At 45.7% G+C, this 6000-nt stretch overlaps 1 long non-coding RNA gene across 1 annotated transcript in view; it reads right to left on the bottom strand.

Moving 5' to 3' along the window:
* Positions 1-383: 383 nt before the first annotated feature.
* Positions 384-6000, bottom strand: part of LOC121531349 — a 35107-nt gene continuing 29490 nt past the window's right edge. The window contains exons 2-3 of the long non-coding RNA XR_005994130.1: positions 1150-1226; positions 384-1025 (exon numbers count right to left, since the gene is read on the bottom strand). This is a non-coding gene — a long non-coding RNA (uncharacterized LOC121531349). The remainder of the gene's footprint in view (positions 1026-1149; positions 1227-6000) is intronic.

The following is a 6000-nucleotide window of genomic DNA, read 5'->3' as shown; positions in this document are numbered from 1 at the left end:
TCAAAACCATCCTCAATTGGCACCCTCACCACCCAAACTGGTCTCAGAGAATGTTTTATTATTCTGTACATAAATCCAAGATACTAGGATGGTTACTTGGCATGGTTACATAAGACAGATGGTTACTTAAGGCAAAAACAAAAGGAGGGTGGTTGTTTGGGGTGGGTGTATAACACGAACATCTAGCATCCCAAAAGTTGTGACTCAAATCTCATCACGGGCAACTTTAGCATTTTAGCTAATTAGCAAATGTTCAACTACTTACTACTTTTTAACTACTTTTCAACTACTTAACATGTTAGCTAACCCTTCCCCTAACCCTTCCCCTAATCCTTTACATACATAATAATACGAAATGCTCTGAGACCAGATTGCCCCACCAGTCCACCGCCAGTACAGGCCCCAGAACACAACACACACCAGCAACCCAGACCCAAGACAAACACCCCCAGCTAAAATCCAAAGACCCCACAACAATGCATTCTGCATCATCATGAGACCCATGGTTCCCAACTCAGAGCACCACATCCAAAAAACCAGTTCACCGACGCTGCACCAACAGTGGACCAACGAAGGCAATACCCAAAGACAGTCTCCGAGCAAAATGCTCCTCAAAAAAGAAAAGGCAAAGTTTATGAAAGGCTTCAGGTTTACATTTGCGTGTTTGAGACAGATTAATAGTAAAACACATTAACGCGAGTATACAAATGACGACGTGGAGCTCAGTTAGCCTACTTTCACTGGATGGCTCACACTTTCTAAAGAAGCCTATAGGACTACAACAGGGCTTTCACAGAGACTAGGCTACTACTAGGCTAAATAGCTGACGATCACAAAAACAGACCAAAAACAGCGACAAACAAAACATCTGATGAAAGAAAGAGAACAGTTAGCTACTGCATTTACAAATAAACAGTGAATATTAATAGAAATGCAAATACATGAACTTAAACAATCACATTAATGGAGTGGTTTCCTCTATCTCCTTGGACCCCCAAAGCCTCTCCACACAGCGTAGGCCTAATCTGCAAAAAAGTACAAACAAAGGACAATGTAACAGTGATACCTTTCAAAGCAATACACATTTGGATTCTGTCAAAAGTGAACAAACATACACTGATACAGTTGAAGTAACAAACATAGGCCTACCTTCTGAGCACAGTCGACCACAACCAAACAATTGCCTTCAAGCCAGACAGACACAGCGACACCACAGCAGGACATACCTTCAGGTAAATTATGCAGAAAAGCTTATAGATTAGACTACTGGAATGCTCTACTCTCCGGCTACCCGGATAAAGCACTAAATAAACTTCAATTATTGCTAAGTACGGCTGCTAGAATCTTGACTAGAACCAAACAATTGGATTATAATTATTCCACTGCTAGCCTCTGGCTTCCTGTTAAGGCTAGGGCTGATTTCAAGGTTTTACTGCTAACCTACAAAGCATTACATGGGCTTGCTCCTACCTATCTCGCTGATTTGGTCCTGCCGTATATACCTACGGTCTCTCTCTCTCTCTCTCTCTCTCTCTTATGAAAAGCCATCTGACATTTACTTCTGAGGTGCTTTGCACCCTCTACAACCACTGTGATTATTTTATGACCCTGCTGGTCATCTATAAACGTTTGAATATCTTGAAGAACGATTAGGCCTTAATGGCCATGTACTCTTATAATCCCCACCTGGCCACCCCTCAGAGCCTGGTTCCTCTCTAGGTTTCTTCCTAGGTTCCTGCCTTTCTAGGGAGTTTTTACTAGCCACCGTGCTTCTACATCTGCATTGCTTGCTGTTTGGAGCTTTAGGCTGGGTTTCTGCTGATGTAAAAAGGGCATTATAAATACATTTGATTTGATTTGGTTTGAATGAAAGCTCTCATCTGAACAGGTGTAACCTTCGGTGCTTTTATACTGTTTGAACTTTCTGCTATTTAGGGTCCCATGGGAAACACTGACCAAAATTGTGATTCCTATCCTTATCCTACCCTGTCACACAATGCAGTGTAACAAATCTACCCATAGAGATAGATAGAGGACTGATCTTTGTATCTGTGCCATTATAGCGTCTGTGAAAGCCTGGGCAGCACCATTGAAGTAGTCAATTAAATGTTTTCTTCACGATTGGCTGATCCCTCCTCACCAGGAGGGATCAGCCAATGAAGTTTGCTGTGGTTAATAAAACACAATTTCCCACCACCATTTTCAGATTTTAAGACAACCTATGATGTTGCACACCCTTGGCTGTTGTACGAAAATCTGAAAATTGTGGTGGAAAATTGTGTTTTAAGACAGTACACATATTTTCCCCGTTTTTTTCAGATGGCACGCTATTAAAGCTAATTAAACCTCTTCGATATAAAGTGTAGTTAAGGGGAGCTACATGGTTCTGGTTCCAGTTCCGACCGACATTTTTGCTTAAGATAGCTAGGTGGGACAACCACATATCACAGGCATAGAAAGTACATTTCCTCAATGACATAGCTGTCAGTAGAGTGTGTGTGTGTGTGTGGGGGGGGGGTCGAGGTGAGGAGGAGGTTTATTTAAGATACTGTTTGAAGAGCTAGTGTTTCAGATGTTTTCGGAAAATGGGCAGGGTCTCTGCTGTCCTACCATTGGGGTGCCAGGACAGAGAAGAGCTTGGACTGGGCTGAGCGGGAACTGCCCTCCCGTAGGGGTGGGAGGGCCAAGAGACCTGAGGTGGCAGAACGGAGTGCTCGGGTTGGGGTGTAGGGTTTGAGCATAGCCTGATGGTAGGGAGGGGCAGTTCCTCTTGCTGCTCCGTAGGTAAGCACCATGATCTTGTAGTGGATGCGAGCTTCACCTGGAAGCCAGTGGAGTGTGCGGAGGAGCGGGGTGACATGAGAGAACTTGGGAAGGTTGAAAACCAGGCGGGCTGCTGCGTTCTGGAAAAGTTGCAGTGGTTTGATGGCACAAGCGGGGAGCCCAGCCTACAGTGAGTTGCAGTAGTCTAGACGGGAGACGACAAGTGCCTGGATTAGGACCTGCGCCTCTTTCTGTGTGAGGTAGGGTCGTACTCTATGGATGTTGTAGAGCATGAACCTGCAGGAGCGGGTCACTGCTTTGATGTTTGCAGAGAAGGACAGGGTGTTGTCCAGGGTCACGCCAAGGTTCTTTGCACTCTGGGAGGGTGACACTGTGGAGTTGTCAACCGTGATGAGAGGTCTTTGAGGGGCAGGCCTTCCCCGGGAGGAAGAGCAGTTCCGTCTTGTCGAGGTTGAGCTTGAGGTGGTGGGCCAACATCCAAGTTGAGATATCTGCCAGGCATCCAGAGATGCATGTCACTACCTGGGTGTCAGAAGGGGGAAGGAGAAAAGTAGTTGGAGGAGAAGGTGGAAATGAGTTTCCTATGGTTAGAGTCAGAAGCTTGAAATTTAGAGTGGTAGAAAGTGGCTTTAGCAGCGGAGACAAGAGGAAGAGAAGGTAGAGAGGAGGGAGTGAAAGGATGATAGGTCCTCCAGAAGTTTCGTTTTCCTAAATCTTCTCTCAGCTGCCCGCAGCCCTGTTCTGTAAGCTCACAATGAGTCACTCAGCCACGGAGGAAAGGGGACAGTGCGAGTGTGAAGCAGGATGTGAAATTTGACACCACTTGAAGCTGGGATGTCCCTCCTACCATTTCATTCGCTCTTCCAACTGTCCATCAACTCCTGGCTCCTTACATCATAACGCAGCAGGAGTGAGTAGTTTTGTCACTGTAGCACATTTAGAGATCGATTTACAGCCAATAATATTAAATAATTAATTGATTTTAAACAAAAAACACTTTCTGTTTGTCATAGATGGATAGAATTAATATGAGATGAAAGGTGAGTTCCTAGCGAGTTCAGGAAGCCAAGCTAGAGCTCTGTGAGATGTTCACAGCAATGGGTGCAGATGTTTTGATCAAGAAAGACCTTTAGAAAATATGCACATAAATATACACTGCTCAAAAAAATAAAGGGAACACTAAAATAACACATCCTAGATCTGAATGAATGAAATAATCTTATTAAATATGTTTTTCTTTACATAGTTGAATGTGCTGACAACAAAATCACACAAAAATTATCAATGGAAATCAAATGTATCAACCCATGGAGGTCTGGATTTGGAGTCACACTCAAAATTAAAGTGGAAAACCACACTACAGGCTGATCCAACTTTGATGTAATGTCCTTAAAACAAGTCAAAATGAGGCTCAGTAGTGTGTGTGGCCTCCACGTGCCTGTATGACCTCCCTACAATGCCTGGGCATGCTCCTGATGAGGTGGCGAATGGTCTCCTGAGGGATCTCCTCCCAGACCTGGACTAAAGCATCCGCCAACTCCTGGACAGTCTGTGGTGCAACGTGGCGTTGGTGGATGGAGCGTGACATGATGTCCCAGACATGATGTCCCAAATGTGCTCAATTGGATTCAGTCCATAGCATCAATGCCTTCCTCTTGCAGGAACTGCTGACACACTCCAGCCACATGAGGTCTAGCATTGTCTTGCATTACGAGGAACCCAGGGCCAACCGCACCAGCATATGGTCTCACAAGGGGTCTGAGGATCTCATCTCGGTACCTAATGGCAGTCAGGCTACCTCTGGCGAGCACATGGAGGGCTGTGCGGCCCCCCAAAGAAATGCCACCCCACACCATGACTGACCCACCGCCAAACCGGTCATGCTGGAGGATGTTGCAGGCAGCAGAACGTTCTCCACGGCGTCTCCAGACTCTGTCACGTCTGTCACATGTGCTCAGTGTGAACCTGCTTTCATCTGTGAAGAGCACAGGGCGCCAGTGGCGAATTTGCCAATCTTGGTGTTCTCTGGCAAATGCCAAACGTCCTGCACGGTGTTGGGCTGTAAGCACAACCCCCACCTGTGGACGTCGGGCCCTCATACCACCCTCATGGAGTATGTTTCTGACCGTTTGAGCAGACACATGCACATTTGTGGCCTGCTGGAGGTCATTTTGCAGGGCTCTGGCAGTGCTCCTCCTGCTCCTCCTTGCACAAAGGCGGAGGTAGCGGTCCTGCTGCTGGGTTGTTGCCCTCCTACGGCCTCCTCCACGTCTCCTGATGTACTGGCCTGTCTCCTGGTAGTGCCTCCATGTTCTGGACACTACGCTGACAGACACAGCAAACCTTCTTGCCACAGCTCGCATTGATGTGCCATCCTGGATGAGCTGCACTACCTGAGCCACTTGTGTGGGTTGTAGACTCCGTCTCATGCTACCACTAGAGTGAAAGCACCGCCAGCATTCAAAAGTGACCAAAACATCAGCCAGGAAGCATAGGAACTGAGAAGTGGTCTGTGGTCACCACCTGCAGAACCACTCCTTTATTGGGGGTGTCTTGCTAATTGCCTATAATTTCCACCTGTTGTCTATTCCATTTGCACAACAGCATGTGAAATTTGTCAATCAGTGTTGCTTCCTAAGTGGACAGTTTGATTTCACAGAAGTGTGATTGACTTGGAGTTACATTGTGTTGTTTAAGTGTTCCCTTAATTTTTTTGAGCAGTGTACAAACATGTATTTTAAAGTTATAAGGGAAAGTGAAATCTTATACACTGAACAAAAATATAAACGCAACATGCAACAATATCAAAGACTTTACTGTGTTACAGTTCATATAAGGAAATCAGTCAATTAAAATAAATAAATTAGGCCCTAATCCAAGGTTTCCCAAAGTCAGTTCTCGGGACCCGAAGGGGTGCACGTTTTGGTTTTTGCCCAAGCAGTACACACCTGATTCAAATACTAAACTAATAATCAAGCTTTGATAATTTGACTCGGTGTAGTGTTACGGCAAAAACCAAAACGTGCACCCCTTGGGGTCCCGAGGAACGAGTTTGGGAAATGCTGCCCTAATCTATGGCTTTCACATGATCGGGAATACAGATATGCATCTGTTGCACAGGAGGTTGGTGGCACCTTAATTGGGAAGAACGAGCTCGTGGTAATGACTGGAGGGGAATCGGTGGAATGGTATCAAATACATCAAACACATGGTTTC

The sequence above is a fragment of the Coregonus clupeaformis genome, chromosome 19, assembly GCF_020615455.1.
Source record: "Coregonus clupeaformis isolate EN_2021a chromosome 19, ASM2061545v1, whole genome shotgun sequence".
Taxonomy (NCBI): Eukaryota; Metazoa; Chordata; class Actinopteri; order Salmoniformes; family Salmonidae; genus Coregonus; species Coregonus clupeaformis.
This window is presented reverse-complemented; position numbering and strand designations above follow the sequence as displayed.